The sequence below is a fragment of the Varroa destructor genome, unplaced genomic scaffold (genome assembly GCF_002443255.2).
Source record: "Varroa destructor unplaced genomic scaffold, Vdes_3.0 BEIS01000003.1, whole genome shotgun sequence".
NCBI lineage: Eukaryota > Metazoa > Arthropoda > Arachnida > Mesostigmata > Varroidae > Varroa > Varroa destructor.
Window position 1 is genome coordinate 31,781,218 of NW_019211456.1, and position 20,081 is coordinate 31,801,298.

Consider the following 20,081-nt stretch of genomic DNA (forward strand, 5'->3'; position numbering starts at 1 on the left):
TTCTCAAGAGCCTTATGTTATCTACTATACCGGTATTATGCTAGTTGATAAGAACTGTATAAACGAATCAGCCATACGATTTTGGCCTGTTAGTCGGTCGTTCGTTGTAAGCCCATCTATATAATCTCCACAGGTGGTAGGCATCTTATGCGACGCAGTTTTGCTTCTGATACCTCGATTTGAAGGAATCCGACGTTCCAGCGCCCGGCTGGAAGATGAACGAAACAACGATGCATTGTCACAAAGGATATAGAATAGAGTATCTATCGATCAATTGTTGCCATATGTTTATGAAGGTTATTCACTAGCACCGTGCGAATATTTTTGTTTATCTATTGATATTAATAATCGTCGTATTTGTTTAGAAATATGTGCGTTATTATATCAACGATACCGGTTACCGTCGTTCTCAGGTTTGCGAAAGATGTTTTTTTGACGAACGAATTTAATTTTGTATGTATACATATTTATGTAAATTCTTGTGTACATGCTGAACATAACATGAATATTTATAGCCTTCAGTACGTGCAATTACTATATGTGCACTAGCGTATATCTAGTTAAAACGTAAAGTTCGTCTTTACACATTTGACTAAAAGGCCCTATTGTTCCTTGTGTCCTGCTAACGGACCGGTCCGCAGCAATACGGGAAAGTCTCTCAACAGAGATGACACGCGTCAAGAAGTTTCAGAAGTGCAGCTAATCTAGTACTTTACGAGTGCTCCTTTTGTACTATAGATAGACTCCGAGTTATACATTTTACTATAAAATATTGAAATAATCTATTTTTCAGCGATTGTGTTGTCGTATGTTTCTGTAGAGTCATCCTTACTCCAAGACCACTCCGTTCTGTTCTATTAAAGTTCGGCTTTCTAAGTAGGACTCGAATAGTTGATACAAATAAGGCCACAGCGTCTGTTCCTGCAAACGACAAGCTCCAGGATGGGAACAAGAGCCAATACGAAACTGTCTGTACGCCTACAGCAGTCACCTATCGTAGCATCTAGTAAATAAGAATTTCGATAGATAATACGTCATATTCGACCCGACGATCGCTATAGCTAGATAGAAAATAATTCAGCTGCCTGTACAACCAGTCTTTAGTAAGGCTGAACTGATTATCACTGCCGTATATAGCTACCGTTACAAATATAAATAAATTCTATATAATACATGCTAAATAATGTTTGTCGGACTGCCTGCCGAAAGCGTAAAATGCCCATAAACCCCGATACAGATACCAAGCGACTGGCTATTAGAGTTCGCCTCTGCGAACATGGCTTCGAGCAGGCCGAAGCTCTGTGGTGTTGTTACTGGTTGCCTGAGAAACTCTGAAGGACAAAGCCGTACTGTATCGACGTGTCTCCGAAAAGCGTTCAATTCAACGAATAGCCATCAGTTCTACTTCAACAGGTCACCCTCTTCGTCAAGCGACAATGAAGGAAGCCATCTGTGTGCCGGCACCGCCAGCAGTTGAGAGATTATTTGACCGTCTTCACTCCGAAGCTCGCAGGAGCGCGCAAGTCTTCAGGTAGGCCCAGCACGCTTAACGAGACGAGTGAGTCCTGCACAGCGACGAGTGAATCCATGAAGCTCAGATAACTTCACAAGTGATCATCACCATGAACCATCACTTGTGAACTTCGATTACATGTATAGCCCGTGAGACGGACTTGGCTCGTTTTTTTTTTTTCGGTAAGTGTATATAGATATGTTGTCAGTTTCAAACAAAAATATTTTTATGGCTAGTAGATGGCATAGTTCGTAGGCTATCCTTGACATCGTAGATATAGGAGATTTTTATGAACCGTTAAGAAAAGATGGTTGTGGATAATTAGTGATTTACATACACAAAAGTCAAACTGTATCCTGTTATGCACAGACGTTCATACTAACAGCAAAATGTAATACATACGGTTATTGGTGGCGAGCTGAAAAGGAACATCTCAACAATCGTTAACTGCCCTTCACGATGTCTATGTGTTCTAACGTTTGCAGTGACCAGTTCGGTGTCAGATACAATAGTGTTACAAAGTAATATATTTACGGAATCAAGTCGATCAGCCCGTTGTTTTTGCAGCTTCCGCCGCCGTGATGCGCAGTCTACAAATTGTCTAACCTTTTTTTGTGGTTGTTATCGACTGTGCACAATGAATGTTGTCGCATGGTGATATCTCGCCTTTCACAGCGGTAAGCAGAGACCGCCTCGAACGGGAGGATAGCATCCTGCTCCAGCTGTGACAGTCAGCTTCGTGCATCTCTGTGGCGTCTCTCCTTGTTCGTTCGGACGCCCGTAAAAGCTAGCTTGCGGATCAGGCTAATTAGCCATACAGGAGATTCACTCTATCTCCGCCACTGCAGTCTGTTTCAGGACAGTTACTAGCTCACACGACACACCCACGATTTACGTCACCATCGGCATTGGGAGAGAATGTCTCGGATCTCGTTGACGATCGCGCCGCAACGAGAAACATAGTGGGAGTGGTCGAATACGAAATAGCGCTTAGGCAGAGCACCAACTACAAAGCATATCAGGGGCAACTCAAACGAAAATGCGTATAATCCATGCTCCTCAAATATGTACTAGCGTTTGACAGTGACGAAAATGGCGTTCGTGAATGAGCTGGTCTGTGCCATTGTTTTCGCCGGTATCAACTGAAGAGATCCGGAACTCGTGAAGTGAATGAAGAAACAATAGCGTTCTTTAGTAGCGATACCTAGATGACGACGTTGGCGGGACGGCGATTTAATCGATTAACGACGCTATGATAATGGTCTGCTTTCGTTGATTTCAGGCAGTGTTTTTGCGCATGTGATCAACGAAGGCCGTCTGTTGCGGCTTGATCTCTTATCCCTATGAACAGAAACCATGTATTAGATTTTATTTGAGCTTAAGTATATATATGTATGTATGAGGATACGGTTGGCGTGCCGCAAGGAATACGGTGGAGGTATGGTTGTCTTTTTTGTCGAGGTATGGGGCGATTGATCGCTGGCGATGATGTGCTTCTTTCGGTTGTATAGCGAAAACAAATTGTCGGCTTTAATTTATAACAGCTATTATGATCACACAGAAATAAGTGTAGATGGATCCTTCCAATAAGATATAACTGATACAGTACCGCCGCCTAATCGTATGTGACTCAGCAAGCGAATCCCTACAACAACATTATCAACAAAAATTCACCACTTTGATCTATCTAAATAAATTGGTTGCATTTATTTTAGTTGCAACTTGTGAAATAAAACAATTCTTAATTGGTTGGTAATCACCTGCGAGACCAAGCGAACCGATATAGTATCTTTGACTATATTTCAGGGGACGTTTAACATGACGGTTCGCTACCCATACTTACACATTCATATGTTAATATGTGTTAGGATAGCAAAAAACTGGGTCTTCCATTAGATCGGTAACTGAATATGGCTGGTCAGGGAATACTTCTCGCTTATCTATGAGCCAAAAGGTAATATTCGAAAACTCCAGAGACTAGTAGAATGATCAGAAAATTCCCAAAAGAATTGAGATCGGCCTTTAAAACGCGTCTAAGATATGTTCTGTTCGAGCAAAACTCGTTTATTAATTAAAAGTATAGAAATCACGACAGGCCCTATGCAAGGGACGTAAAGGAACACAGGCTTAAGACTTATTTTTCTAGTCTGACGAACCAAATTGAATGACATTTTCTGTAAGATTATTCGTATTATTATTAGTTTATATATATTATTATATATTATTATTATATATATATAATATAATAATTATAATATTATATATATATAATAATAACAACGAAGAGTGTTTTCGTTTTCGATAGATGTTTGGCGTGATAACCGCGCATAGGTGACAAAGCAGAAGCTTCGTTCATTGTTATACGGTGATTTACATATACATAAGAAGCAAGGAATAAAGTTTAGAAACTGTGTCCTTAGACTACAATAGAAGCTATGTGTTGGATGCCTCCTACCAAAGCAATCATGGCTGAGCAATCATGCTCCGAAAAGACTCTTACAGAGTTCGCAACATTTGGACATGTTTCATGGGACACCTAAAAAAAAAAAAAGTAAATATTCAATTCTTCGATTCAATAAGACTCTACGACATAATTACCTAAATAGCACACAAAGGCCACAAATGATTTTCAGACCATAGGCCACATACGTTGTGCGATACATATAAATGGATCTGGTTTAGAATTTATGCCACCGTACGGGAAGTGTGGGCTAAATGTCTCACTGAAAATTAGACTAGATCGAAAATAAACCTGCTTCGTCTGCTCAGAATAACTACTTTGTACGTTCGGAGCCATAAAATCTAAGACAAATTACTTATTCTTAAGGTTCGTGAGCACCTACCCTAGTATTTCCTAGTAGACCACTAGCAGAACACTCAGCGTGGAGCTAGAATAGATATTCCAAATGTCGATCAAAGCCAGCCTAGAACTGCCCGGTCTATACTTATAAGAAGCTGTCCGTTTCTCCTAAAGGATTTTCTGTTGATCCAGTTGGCACTTTCTTTGGGCTGCCTAGCCAACCCGTAATGCTTATGAGAAGTCAATCCGCATAGCTTGTAGTAGCCTCGTTGTTAAGACCAAAATGGCTGAATAATCTTCGGTGAGATCAGCTCGTTTAACTGTCGACTATAGAATTATCACGTTAGATGTCTAACTATATCGGGTGCCAGCACGGTGCTTACCAAATGGCAGACGTGAGCGGGGAACAGTGAAGCCAATGTGAGTATTTATTAACAAGCAGCCCAATTCGGCACGATGCCCAAACGATGTCTGTTTAATCAGGCGTTGAAACAGGTTTATAATTGTCACACGTAAGGGGTGCTACACCACACAGACTGTGTGGTGTAGCAGCTTTTACACCATTCAATAAATGCTAGCGTATTTTTTTTTAGCGACATTATTATACAGGTTAGATAGAGCAGTTTTGTGAAAATGTCGCTTAAAATTAGCTGTTTTGAATGAAAAACATTAGTAATGTGTTTAGACTGGTAAAGTGAGTGTATCCAGTGTAGGGAGTTCCTGCCATTCCCCAGTGTTGACCCCCAACCTTCTAGTTAATTATACAAAGGGAAAAAATAAATAATTGGTTCTGTACGCGAATGACAGAACCCTTTTTCAGTGAAACACACGAAGGTAACGTGGGGCATTTTACGTACTCAGTATTTTTTTGGATTACAGATGGCAGACGAACGATAATTCACTGGAGCTTCGGGATATTGCTGATTGCTGGATAAAGGAAAGAAGAAGTAGCATATTACTTTAACACAGCAGATGCTTATGTCTCTTAACAAGTACTTACGCTATACATCACAGACCGTCAGTTTAACTGTTATAACTCATATCTGAGCCTTTTGTCTTTCATTTCAACTTTTCATTTGTTTTTTTCTCCTGTTAGTGTTTTATAACAAACTTATCCAAAAACAGTTATCCTACTTAAACTAACTTCATATTGCCAAAGCTGAATGTTAACCTAAGTTTATAACCACAGCATGATCTATTGGTTCAACTTTAATCATTAGTTAATTAGATTCTCAATGACTAGCTAGCTAGAGACGTATTAGTTACTATCATATTCGAGGGCCCAAAAGGATCAATCTAACCATCTCACAGGTTCATGATATAGATCAGATTATAGGGTGGGGGGAAGAAGGTCTAAAAGAAAAGCCACTCAGCGACCATTACTATATAGAATATTTAATGGGAAGGCTCCAGAATGACAAGCCAACAACTGTTTAGGAAATATTGTGATTTCTCAGGACAAGAAAACCAGTAACTGCTATAGATCGATAGATGAAGGCTCACTGGGAGCTAGTACAGGCGATTGCACTTAATGGCCAGCAAAACATTTCTGCAAAACACACCGCCGACATGCTACAAGCCAAACGAACGAAGCTATCTTTTAAGCTTACTGAGAATGTAACAGAAGCAGACGACAGACGGGCCGATTGTGTAAACAAAAAAAACTGGGCATAAATTAGCTAAGAAGCAAACATTTTCCATGTTCACGTGCCAGCACCTTTACTATCTATTTGCCATACTGTCGATAGTGGTTACGTTTTCTGCTATTACACAGTGGGCAGTGCAGCATCCGTGTGTCTACTATTATTTTTCTGCTAAACTATCATCAGTGGTAAGGCCGGTACGCTTTCTAATGCTAATTGCTATCTACCGATACCCACACTGGTGCTGTGTAACTTGAAGTAAGCTATATGGGTGTTTAGTCCATAGCCGATCTAACGGAACATATACTAAGAGTAAGCGACAGTTAGCCTCCATACAATTATGGCCGAAAATAGAAAACACATCGATAGCTGCTATTAAGTGTCGACATAGCCCATAAAGCTACATACAAGAATACGAGCTGCTTCTGGAAACCACCTGAAAGTCATTACCATGTCCACTGTGCATGTTCCCTGTACGTAGTGCTATTCACAAAGGCCGATTGCTAGCTTATACATATCCACCTCTTTCTATACGTGCCAATGAGGTACAGTTGTAGATTTTGCTGATGACGAAACTGACTTCATTATTATTAGCCATTATGACCATGGAAGATATCTTGTTCATGTGTATTACGTCATGGGAAGGCCGTTTCTAGTGTATCTGTGTTCGCACACGCATACGCGAAAGCCACGTACTCAGCAGTTCTACGTACCGTTTCATCAGGGAACTGTGACGATGCAAACAGGTTATCAGATGTCAGCACGGCTTACGAGAACCTGCTAGACGTTCATCCAGCCATGTTGGTTAACTGATATAGACTTCGATTAGGATGAATAGGGAATAGATTTCCAAGAAGAAATCGGGGGCATGCAACGGTGAGTCACATATAGCATCTTGTTGACACTGACAACCGGTTAAGTGTCAATTTTGCTCACTCTCCTTTAAGAACGTATGATGTGTTTTCTGCTCGTTCCTAGATGTCCGCCCAATGGTAATGGCATGTGTAGAATAGAGTACTTCAGCTAGCTCGCAAACCAGCTGCGCCAAAGGGTGCTTTTACAGTTACGTAACAGCTTAGATCAACAAGCTGGATCATGTGTGGTTCTCACGAACGTGTTTATAATGTTCCGGATTTGTAGTAGAATGCCGCACCGTCTACTCGACTCTATGTTCAGTCATATATTGTGCTCTGAACTCATCGGCTCCCGAAGACAACCAAAGTTAAATCAAGCATAAAGATGGACTTCAAAAGATAGAGCCTCTTCAAATCAACGTCCTTTCTTGCGCTTAGTTATCGATCGATGGATAAGTGCCCACCAGTCAGAAGTGATGATTCTGGGCGTGCTTATAGCTTAAAGTTTCGACTAGAAACACAATTCCGACAAACACACAACCCGATACCAGAAAAAAGAACCGCTTTTTTTGTAGAACAGAGCGATCATTTCGTTATGGCGAAAAGCAGTACGTTCAGTGAAGATCAGCGATTACCAATGTGATGAGACTAGAAACTTCCTATTTCGCCCGAAGTCGACGGTCTACGTTATTGCCAGTGTTTACACGGCTTCTAAAAAATCACAGGAAGATTTCTATGAGCCAAAACGGAAGGCCCTCAAACGTACTTTTTTTAAGGTTTTAAAGGGCTCAAGAAGCCATTTTAAATGCAGCTAAGTTTGCATGCAGAAATTAACGGCCTCTTCGGAGGAGGAATATATTGATTTCTAACGCTCGGGATTTTCTGTACCTCTTCGACTCCTTGGCAATTTTGATCCTTTGCATTTCCTGCTGTCAGTCTTAACTTTAATGCCATTGTAAATTTTTTGTACGTGGCGTATGCAAGCCATACTTTAACAGCTCATATTTCCCAATATCACTTGGCGCACAGCTATTCGCGGATTAAAGAAAAAAAACTTTTTTTTTTCCTATATACGATGGTTGAGGTACCGTGTTGAGGATGGAATTGTGCTGAATGATAATTGTATTGAATAATTGCGATTTTCGGTAGCACATACAAACAATGTTATTAAAAAGTCTGTTTTTTTGTTTTATACAACCTTCGAAACGGATCATAACGAAAATTCAGATATGCCACCCTAGATATCTATACGGATATACAGGTTGCTGTTTTGGTAATGTAAGGGTTCGTTTGCAAGGTTTTAGGGGTAGTAACATGTGAGATGCTAGATTGGTTGGACCTATAGGCTGGCAGGGCTTATTTTGTTGGTCGATAGGATCGAGAAGACGGTACTCATTTCGCGTAATAAAACACACCGGAAGCAGTAGTTCTTGCTGGGCAGTAATTATTATTATTACTATTACATTGTATTGATTTAGCTAGTGTGGATACCCATAGCCTATAACCGTCATGTCTGTTACTAATATTATCAAAATTCGGCCGTATGCCACTCGTAGACATCTTTTTTCCTTTGGACAACAACGACAGGCCAGCCAGCGGCTATAAGCGGTCTCACTGAATTTATGTAGAGTTTGTACTCTGCACGGTTAATGAGCTATGATACAAACCGAATCGAATCGGAGCCGACCAAGAGGTTTGAGGATAGGGGGTGAAGAATTGATCATTTACATTCTATATGGAAAGTGCCTCGTGCCAACTAGTGCAGTCGTTATCTAGCAAACATTCTAAAGTATAGTCCCCCTCCCAACGTGACCGTCTTTGCTGGAGCCTTATTAAGGGCCAGAGGTTGATCTGTTTAACCATTCTGAGGTACCTATACAAACGCATATATCGAATCAACGTGTAATAATAAAACACACTCTCCTTTAGGTATCCTTCGAGAAACTACGTATACAGGAACAGTGTACTTTTAATGCTTAAGCTAGTAGTAGTCGAAAGAAGCTTTTTTTTTTTTCAAAGAATAATAGTATTTATTAACACTCCATATGGTAATTTGGAAAAACATGCGGAGATTGTACTTCATATACGAAACAAATCCTGGCACAATGCTAAGCGATTGTTGTCACAGTATTGAAAAAGATTTTTCGGGGATTGATGGGTAGATTTTTTTGGGAGAGAAGCGGAAAGGAGATGATGGATTACTCGATGATCTATACAAGTCATACTGTACGAAACTGTGTTCGTTTCTGATTTTTCTACGTACGTTTTCATATATTTTTTTTTATAACATTTTCTTATAATGTAATAGTATAAGCTTTATTAGAATTGATGAAATCGTCCATAGCTAGACAACAGCAAAGACGCTTGCATACAATGACTACCTGATTGACAATTCACTATCAGTTAAGTGTAATTTGCTATCAAACCATTAGAAGTCGCTGGCTGTTTGTTCTGTTGAAAAAACCTCATATGTTGTTAGTCAGGTCCACTTTACATAATATCGAGCGACGGCAGAGGTCTTGCCAGGCGGAGGTCGAACCCACAATGCATAACTGCTTCAATGAGGGCCCCCTTACACATGCTCGGTTTCACACGTGTATTATACTTATAGCATTTGCAATATCGTGACGTAATATTCTGAAAACGCCTGATGTCTCACGAGCGCGTACGGTGTTAGGTGGTCTGAGTGAAACGCTGAAGTTAAGCCTTGCCAAACTTGTCGCCATTAACGCCGTCACACCGCGCGCTTTGTTATATTCCAGACGAAATCGACTGGCGGATATTGCTACCTTGATAAACAGCAGGTAACATTTCTGATGATAGCGGCAGGGAGTGCTTAGCGAAATCTAGAAGCAAGGAAGGCACGGGGGGGGCGGGGGGTGGCAAAAAGGTGGGCACTGTTTTCTAGAAGTGGGGCAGCTTGGCTGTTACGATTGAAGCCGAGCTAAGATGTCTGTGCCTAAAGGGTCTGGGAACCAAAGAAAAAAGCCAGAGGTGTCGATGACGATCAGCGCTGAACAGTGGAGTCTGTAAAAGCTGCGTACGTTGCGGGATTATTTCTACCAATGTTATTATTGTTATTATAACTGTAATCGGTAAGAATAACACAATCCCATATTTCCTATGCTCGTGCCAGTTTGTCTCGTCTTGTCAGCGCTGGAACACAGAGCTAAACAAACAGATGCGAACTATGTATCAAGTTGATTGAACTTTACTAGCTGCTGGCTGCCTGAAGCATTTCAGTAACTCACCGTAGTATAGTGGTACGTTTGGCTAACAGTTAATAATAATGGCTATACAGCTACGGACGTCTGCACATGGCCATGTGATTTGCTCACCCGAATAAGGGAAATCTATTCGATTGTACAGATAGCCCCCTGACGCAGCACTGATGCATGGCCGTTCAGTACCAAGCTCTGTCTGGAAACTTCAACGGGTAACGACTTACTAGTTAGACCGTCGAGCAAACGAAGCTCGCCACGAATTGCTCGACGAGCATCGTTCATAATTTTAGCCAATAGCTGTGCAGCCTGTTATTTGCTCATCTTAATGGGACCAGGCTGTTAGCATTATCAGGCTCAAAGAGCTGGTTGTTTTTTTTTCTCACAAAAGTCATCACAATCATATGAAACCGTGCTTTTGAATGTGAGAGAACATCTAAAAGCTCTGTTGACTACTTCATCCGAATCAAGCTAAAGTTTTTTTGTTCTTTCATTATTACGTTTCTATGCTTGTCTTCTTCACACCTAATTTGCCCTGAAGTAGGCAATTCTGCGTCTTGTAACTTCGCCCTTAGTTCATGTTAACTTTTACTTCGAATGTCTGAGAGCTCGTCTTGTCGATTAGTCGATCCTGTAGCTACCACGATTAGGCTATATATTAATGAGACTTGTTCAGCCAGAATATAAGTGACTGTACAGGTCTTCACGTTCCTCGTATAGTGCCAGCGTTGAAAATAGCTTAAGAGCAACTTAGAAAATTCATCATACGTGCGCCGCCTAATTAGCGTTTTAGGCCAACAAGTGGTATACAAGAATAGCAACAGACGCCCCACAGATGATAACAATAGACGCCATCAACGAACTGCATTGCTGGAAAAAAATTCACCTTAGGGTGAGGGGTTAGCGAAAGCTGATGATTTCCTCGTCGTTTTCTCTGCTATTGCGGCTGAAACTGTTGTTCCCTGTTAATTGGTTTCTTCGTTTCTAATCGACTGGTTAAATGATTTTCTCCCTAGACCATATGTCAACTACGACTATTTGTACTCTGTAGTAATTCGAAGGAGTCGATAGAATTCTAAACGCGTAGAGCCTTCGGAAAAAGACGGCTTTTCTAAATCTATATAAGTTTAATGTCAACTAGGCTCGGTTAGAAACATGAGCAAGAATGCCAGTGCTGATACTTAATAAGCAATGAATGATGTTAAACTTGTATAAACTCAAAGGCCATTCTGAGTGCGTGTAGGGGGTCGAATACAAACGTGATTGTGGTATTCTCAGCAGACGACCGTGGCCTTCTTGAGTCTCAAAAGATTCAATTAGGGAATACGCTGGATATACTCTAATTAAGGGATAACTTTTAAATGGTTCAAGATTTTGCTTGGTTAAGATGTCTTCCATAAAGCGTAACCAATTAAGACTGTGTGCTAATTTCCACGGTTTATTCAGATTTAAACCATTCGGATTTCGCTGCGGGAAACTGAAGGTCCACTGTAGACTGATTTATCGTGTCGATCGATTTTCATTGAATACACTTCACTGCAAATGACCGGTAATGGCGTTTCTTGTACAGCAAGAAACATACAGCGGCTATTGTAGTACAATATCTATTAATTTTTTTGTGACTTGCTTATTAATTGCGATTTAGATTATTGTATTGTCAGTCACTTTCAGGACAAGGGCTGGTCGGCGCCGATTGATCAGTGTCAACCAACCCAAGAGACTTCATTCCTCGTTGCATGGCTTCGGGAAAAAGCCGCAAGATTCTACCAACAAGCGTTGATTACAAACACCGAAGCAACGGGTCCTTGAGCAGTCGTTTATGAATCCGTCTCCCACTCGACAGCAAGTAAATTGTGCAGCTAAACAGAATTCTTTTTCTATTGCGGCATCGGCGAGAACCATCGACACTCTCTGGCTAAAACGTAGGGCCGTCACTCGGCGTGGGCACGAATCGTGCATCTCAACGACTCGTCGAGAAGCAAAGGACAAAAACGAAACCTTTTATAGACCACGAGACACAGAGGAGACTTCGCATAGATTGGGCCTACTTCTTGATTCTTGTGGAAGTCGTGCTTTGCTCTGTTTCAGTTCCACACCGCCATATTCAGGATACGGTTTTCTGCTGACGCCAAGCTCTTTCGTTCAGTCAGCTGACTGCAGCACCACAGATACGGCCGACGATGGATACAGACAGTGTTCGAGGCGACAAAAAATGGAAAATGAAAAACTCATAGACGCTGTTGTTTTTTGCACCCAAGCAGCGATACACAGCTGTATTGTGGTTGACTAAGTTGAACCTCTGCCAAAAATCCTCCATTGCCCCGACCCGATCCTCCAACGTCCTTGTCTCGTACGATTTTAGTAAGCGCTCGCTCGGTTGGCCATGCACACATGGCTACCAAAGACGTAAATGGTAAGTCTGTCGGTCGAACACCGTCCGCTCTATCTCTTAAATCCCCTACCGTCTTAGCCGCTCTGTCTAGTCCTTTTGTCTATGATAGTTGGCTAACTGCTTCGGTATACGATCACGATGAAGACACTGGGGCTGATCCTCTTCTACGAATTTTTATTACGTTAGTAGTTTATGATTCAGAAGGCAGCTGTAACAAACAGCGATGACGCCAGCTTCAGGAGTAGCCATCAGCAACAACCAATCGACCAGGGCGAAATAGAAGAAGACAAACGAAACGATTTCCGTGGGACGGACCAGTACGGCTTCGAAAGAGTCGCCAGCACCGCTGCGTTTATTGCTGCGTTTCGAAGACGACAACGATTTCGGCTTCGAATTTTGCCTCGCCTTCGATCGTCACTTGTTCGTGTTATAGCTTATCGATTCGAATGAATCTCCTCGTGGTAGAAGCGACTGGCATCAATCGGACAGGTAGAAGACAGTCAGCTGACTGCTTATCTTATGAATATATTCGATCGGATGGACCCAAGCAGGCAGGCTTCCTTACCACGGACGCTGACGGAATAACGGAGTCTTCGCATACGTACGCGTTCTTGAAGGGCAGACCAACACATTCATGGCTAGGCTCAGTGAAACTCATCTCACGGGAGAATATTTGGCGATTGTCTAGCTTCGAGGTAAGTTGCAATAAGAAAGAAAAATAGGGTTAAAGCAAACAAAAAACGAAAAATTGACGAATCTGTGACATTTTTAGGTGTCGCCAAAAACTTTGCTCGTGGCCAGATTCTGATAGACAGTATAGTTTTTTTTTTTTCCATTTTACCATATAATTTATGCGTAGTCCACGTAACTTGTAGCTGAATGAATAAGGGGTTGGTCGACTGTATTTGGGGTCAGTTCTGTGGTCCCATACAAAACGAGATATCTAAAGTGCATAATAAATAAACAAATAAATAAAAGAGAACTAGAGTCTTTTTTCTATATTGTTTGTTCGTCAAGAGCCATTGTTCAGCCTGTTTGCCGGTTATTCAGTTATCATTCCTTCAGCTTGAGGGTTGAGAGATGATGAGCGGAGCAAAAATATGGAGAAATATTATTGAAATATCAGAGCAGGGTGTGTCCGAAGCGTTTTCTTGAGGTATATTATTGGATGAAGTATAACGTTATCCTGGATCTACAGTTTCAATCCTTTAGCAGGATTTAAATTTTAATTTTACCAATGATTGTACCGTAAGCATATTGAACAAATACTTAACAGATGAAGTTCCAATTTTGGTTCGAATCCAACTGCTATACCAAAACAATGTTGTACTTTTAACAGATTATTTTCCCGATTTTGACTATTACCATCCTAAGAAGTAATTTTCGTGCCCATGTGTTTGTTATCTTTCAACGAGCGTAAGCTACAAGTTAGTTCCAAGTGTTAAGGTATCGGCGCGAGCACGAACAAACGACTGGACCTAAATGTATGATACGTACTAATCTAGATTGAACGTAGTTTCTGCTTTGAGCTACCCCTGTTTTAGCCTACGTAGACCACTGCTCATATCCATTGACCAAATTTTGGGCAGCTTCGAATCCGAAGCCTTTTTAGTAGTCAATGGAGCAATATGAAATTGATATTGATGAATGAAATTGATAATTATAATCCGTGGGAGAGACAAGCTTCCACGTCATGAAATACCCTGTTTTAAATAGCAAGTATTGATATTATGTTTGATAGTTTTATTACACCAAGACAGTGGAAACAATGTTTTGTGTTCGGCTACATGAAACGTAGTTCAATAGCATTAACTTATTATTACTTGTTGTTATTTCGATGAAGTTTCACAACCTCATTGCGTAGCGCAATTTCTCTCGAGGGCATCTATTATTAGTAAAAGTTTGTCTTTAGCATCAGGATATCAACCCTTTTTAAAAAAGGGTTTTTAAAAAACATACAACAAGTATAGCCTCTGGAGCCAATCGTAACCGATGCGACCACTGTTGATTTTGAGATATGTATAGTTTTTTACTGACTACTTTACTATGGTCGGAGCACGCACGAAGGTCAGGCTATTAAAAGTCGCGGCCGGCGATCGGTGGGCTTAACTTGTCCTCTAACGTACGTTTTCTAATAATAATTGCCAGTATAGAAGCTGATCGTAGAACAGGGACCATGCCAGTGGCCTATGTTACCAAGGGCCACACGTCAAGTGTTAATAATATAACATTATACAATAGGCAGTAGACATCGTTTTGCAGTAATAATGCTATTGTTTACGAATGTTAACGCGGTGACGAAACGACTATTTTGAAATAACAATTCGAAATTAAACCTGTCTAAACTTTTTCCTTTAATAATATGAATAATCCAAAAAATGTAGTTTATAGATGTGTTTATAGAGTGACGCCTAGCCAATTACCGTTTACAAAGCCCCCAAGGTCTACGGAGCCCGACCTGTAATTAAACAGTGATGGTGATTACAAACAATGATGTTCGTAAGCTGGTATTATCCAAAGTGCTGAAGATGGTATTATAAACGTATACACAGATCAGTATCTCTTGGTGGCGATGCATGGATAAGCTAATTAGAATAGATTGGCTTATGTATCGAATGTCTAGCTTGCCGTGAAGAAACGATCAACGCTTCGAATAACGCTCTTCAACATATATTGTTTATGCGTACCTTATATGATAGCACTCGAGGAAAAAACGTACTAAAATTATTACCTTTCGGTTTTGAAAAGACTTGCGGATGACAGTGGAAGCACCCGTAGCTGTTCTATTCTCGCGATTCAATTTTTCGCGCTTGTGAAATCCTGTTAGTTATAGGAAGACATAAAAGGAAGACATAAAACGCTGATGGATTGCTGTGATTCGGAACATAAAAATCACCGTATCCGAAGCATTTTAATGAACAGGCAGACAAACTGTTACATTGTACTATTTCCCTTTCTATCGAAAACAGCATTCTATCCGCTAGTAGCAGCAGCAGCAGCAGCATACTGCATATAAATTGGTCATATATGCAACTCTGCACTACATTTACCGAATATAAATTATGCCTCCAAAAAGTTTCTGTTTGGGGCTGTTGAATTATTGAAGCCCTTGAGGTTAACTTTAAATTTTCCTTAAAAAGAGGTCTGCATTTTCCAGCTGGCTGCTGTTGCAATGTCCAAACAAGTTTATTAGATAACTTGTTTTGAAAAACTTCGGTTTGTCGGCTTGTTTTTACAAGCTTGTTCCCTCACCAATCCGACAAACCAGGTATGGCTTTCCGACCCACATTGCATACTTATAATTTCTCTATTTAATTACTCGAAACTGTCATATACGTTTTATCTATATGTAATGGTTCAAATATGGGTTCAAAAGAGAATAAATGGGGTCGACTGATTGTACTTACCTAGTTGCTGTGGGAAATATCTAAAAATAAATACATGGCTACAGGACGCTTTTCTTCAAGCGTCTTCCGGCGGGCGAGCGAGCGAGCGAACGAGCGAGATCGCTTTGTTTATTACATTAGCAAATCGGTTCCCCTGCCCGAACTGTAATAGACTCTTGAGGTCTGGTTAGACTATGTAAACATATGTTTCTGTCATTTAGCCAATCCTCTATGAAAGTACAAGTATTGATTAGGATAATCATATATTTTCTTGGCTAAACGATGATTCATTGTGACGATTATCGTGATAAAAACGTGTTGGAATGGTCGATTTTTCGTTGTCGTGATGGCGTAGTAGCTGACGTGTTTTGCCCGATCAACTTGAGCGATACGTTATGGTCTGGGTTCGAATCCGCGCGTGAACATATTACACTGTTCAATAGGAGTTAGATAGGCGCACGATGGAAGATCTAATCGCGGTCCTGTACGTACAACTCAAAAAAACATCTAGTTCAGAGATTTTAAATCGGGGCATATGTTTCTGTTATGGCTTAAGCTTCAGTTGATAAAAAAAAAAAAAACTTTTCCATTTATCTGCTTCATGTTAAAGTGCTTGTAAAAGGTGTTAAAAGGAATTTCGCAAAAAATGCATGTTATATGGCTGGCGTAAAGCTTTTGTATGACCACAGTTTATTTGAACTGTGTAATTAGCCTGTAGCACTTAAGTTAATTCACTGTGGAGCCACAACTTCTTTGAGAACTAACTCGAAAGTGTCCGGCTCTGACATTTTTGGGTTATCCGCTGAACACGCAAGAAAAGCAAACCCGTCCACTACTGACAGAGTCATTTTAAATTACACACGGTATTGTACGTCTTTCGATTCGATAAACTGTAGACTCTATTACAAATGTAATAACACTACAAGTGCACGATGAACATTGAAGACCACCTTGCCGTTGCTGTAAATAGCAGCGTTCTCCCATATATGCCCGTAGGTGGCAAATGAACGACTTCTGAAATTCAGGGGCTCTGCATCCGAAGACAGGAGCTTCGCCTGTCATCGTTGCATTGTCTCGTGTACATGATTGCCGTATAAAAAAGTACATTGGTAAAAGTTTATGCTGATATGAAAATGGTTCGACATTGGAGGCAGTTGTTTGTTAGCCGCACGTCACCTTTCGCCCCCACTCAATATGAATAAGAGTAATAACATTAATAATCGTAGTGTAGGGATAAACGTAAACAGCCGGTAAAAAATAAGTCATGAGTTGTCATCGAGTTGGCGCGCAAGGAAAAGATAGTTTCATATAGAACACGCTAAAGAATAAATACGGTGGACCAAAGAAGAAAAATCGTCGTGATCGTAAAGGATCACCTCGTAAAAAATTTCGACCTATGTTTAGCAGTAAACGCGATACAATACACATAACTGATCCGATCCGATCCGATTTTACAGATCAGCGTACAGATACTCCGTAATCCACTGCAGCGTAGAGGACTGTGTGCCTTTAGCTAATATTTGAAACCGAAATGAGGCAGTAAGCCTTAGTATAAAATAATAATGGTTACCACCATCGTCAATCGAGGACCACATCTCATACATTGGTGGCGCATAGTTGAAACTATAGCACAGCGAATTAAGGATGTTTGACTATTATATAATAGCAGCGATGGTGATAGTAATAGCCTTCGATCTCCTGATTTCAGCATCGTTTCTTTATTATTATTTTATAAAGGAGGTTGTCGAGCCTCCTTAGACATGTCAATAAATTATTACTTACTTTTTTTTCTCAGTGTTACGTTAAACCTGTTTTTCTTTGCATTCTGTTTTAGTTTAAACCTACTAAAGACCGGAATAGTTTCATACGATTTTATTCTATTACTATTGCAGTTTCTTTTTTGATACAGGGAAAGTATAGTCTGGAAGACTACGAGAGGCTCTGTACCTTTATTCTGTATTGATGCTTTCATCGTTCTGCCCTTGCTGGTGGATTCAAAAGTACTCAAGGCACAAAAATCGTCGCTTCCTGAACGAGCAATTTATCAACAAGGGCAATGGAATATTGCAACATGTAGCCAAGTTTTCAAGAATCGTTGCAAATCGTCCAAATACATTTTGGCTATCGTGATATTCTCAGCGAGGTCATAGGTTCGTTAAATAAGTACGCTTGAAGTACCATTAGATCTACTACAATAACTAAAAGAAAAATACGTGCTTACGTTTAAGCGTGGCACCGATTTTCTTTCAAAAATAAATCAATCAACTGGTAGGATGATCGAACCTTGCTACCAATACGGATTGTAGCAGGAGACAAAGTAAAAATTATAGGCTGTAGGTTGTAGAAATAACAATGTTTCTCGCATCTTGCAACGCTTTATCGAAACAGTATTGCAAATCTCTCCTATGCGTTGCTCCCTTAGTTCATTAAAGCTATTATTTTTCCTATTTCCAAGGTAGTCCATTCAAGATTATCGACAGGTCCTGAGGACATCTTTAAGGACAGACGATAATCGCTATCTGTTTGGCGTTCTCAGACGCCACTTTTGTAATCGAGAAAACCGGTTTGATTACAATTCCAGACGACGTCCTTTAATACACAACTCCCTTGGGTAGAATTAGGTTTCCTCTGCTCTCCATCATTTCGACTGCCGGGCCGTAAAACAGTATAGTTTGGTAAGATTAACAGTGTTACAGGGATCCGAATTTGGTTCACTCATGTTGGTAGAACCAATACGAATGAGCACGTCACCTTCGTAGGACGTTAGTCTACGTTTTCAAATGTCGTTTAAGATTTGAGGTATAGAAGCGGGTTTTAAAATAGCATTCCAGGTAGTATCGATCGGCTGTTTTTGCCCTAATACTGGTCTTCTTTTTATGTTTCGAGTTACACGTCCAATATTGCCGTTGGGCATTGCATCAGGCGGCTGGCTCCTAATGCGAACCCACACCACAACGTATCCTTAAAATTAGCAAGCTAATAAGTTGTCCACTAATCTATCACGTGGACCAATAACGGGCCTCCTACGAACACCGAGCGCGGAGGTTTTTACATGGAGCTACTGATGTACGATAAGTAGCAGTACGAAGATTTAACTACAATTTTGCAACTTTTTTTATTTCTTGCTCATAAAATGTATCTACGCAACAATAAACAGTATATTTACATGTGGATGTGGAGCAAAGAATCGTATCGTACATGAATGAGCGTACGGAACTGTAATATTTTAATAATTATAGTGTGTTTAATACAATGTTTTATAAAATGGGGTTATGGCCCCAAGAAGAGGAACCAGTTGTCAAAACTCAATCACTACGAATGATCAAAACTTGACAAATGCGTCAATTTGATTAATGCAGTGGTATACAGGAGTAGCTTAGAGGTTTAGGGTATCAACTGCCGAACCGGAAGTACGTGCTCCGAGAGCCGGGTCATAGCATCGTGCTTAGTATTAATGCAGAAGATTCGCGTAATTGTGTTTTTGTCACAAACTATTATCCATGTATATAGTGGCCACTGATAACAACAATAAAGTTTGTCTTTTTTTTTTTCTTAAAAATATGATGCTTCGTTTTTATAAGGCAAACGATAAATAAAACGATAAAACGACCTAATTCCATACCCAAAGTATGCCCAGCTGATTGCGAGCCATGCGCCCAGTCTAAGACAATCGTCTTTTATCGATCAGATTCGTGACGTCATTGCGGGTTTTTTCGTTTCGTAAGCAACCTGGTCGCATGCGGGAACGAACGTGCTATCAAAAACCTGGTAGATCTTTATTACAGAAACAACGCAACACCAGTAAGCGATACTGATGCATGCGCGCTCATTCAGTCAAATTTATAGCTGCATATGTCTGTTGGTAGCTGTGTACTGCAGCCTCGTTCACGGTTCCGTTAAGAGCTCTCGGTTTCTTGCAGTCTAGCCAGAATCCATCATCCATCGCGCTTTGTGGTTGTCGACTTGGCATTAGCTGCTCTGATCAGCATCGGCTCTTGTCGTTTTCGTAGTCGAAGAGGATCTTTGCTAAAGAGACGTCGCTACCGTTCGAGTTCGAAAGTTCTTAAAGTGTCTATTAATCTCTATAGGCTCTCGCAAATTCCCGTTAGTTCCTTAATGTTTATAAGCGATTTCGGCAGCATTGCTCATCACGTTGATCAATGTCGTAGCCGATCCCGAATGCTCTAGACATTTCGCTTGCAGAAAAGCATCCCCTTTGCCTTCCTGGTCGTCTAGTCGCTTTGCATATCCCAGTTAGGCATTGTCTTTTTC

General features: G+C 40.6%; 2 long non-coding RNA genes across 2 annotated transcripts in view; one reads left to right on the top strand and one right to left on the bottom strand.

Annotated features, from left to right (window-relative positions):
• Positions 1 to 2,305, top strand: part of LOC147756818 (uncharacterized) — a 43,068-nt gene extending 40,763 nt beyond the window's left edge. Inside the window, exons 2-3 of the long non-coding RNA XR_015325295.1 lie at positions 1,414 to 1,695; positions 2,189 to 2,305. This is a non-coding gene — a long non-coding RNA (uncharacterized LOC147756818). The remainder of the gene's footprint in view (positions 1 to 1,413; positions 1,696 to 2,188) is intronic.
• LOC147756819 (uncharacterized) lies at positions 95 to 5,234 on the bottom strand. The gene is made up of 3 exons (XR_015325294.1): positions 4,357 to 5,234; positions 2,120 to 2,854; positions 95 to 208 (listed from the first exon to the last, which is right to left on the bottom strand). It is a non-coding gene; the product is annotated as an uncharacterized LOC147756819 (long non-coding RNA).
• Between the last annotated feature and the right edge of the window lie 14,847 nt (positions 5,235 to 20,081).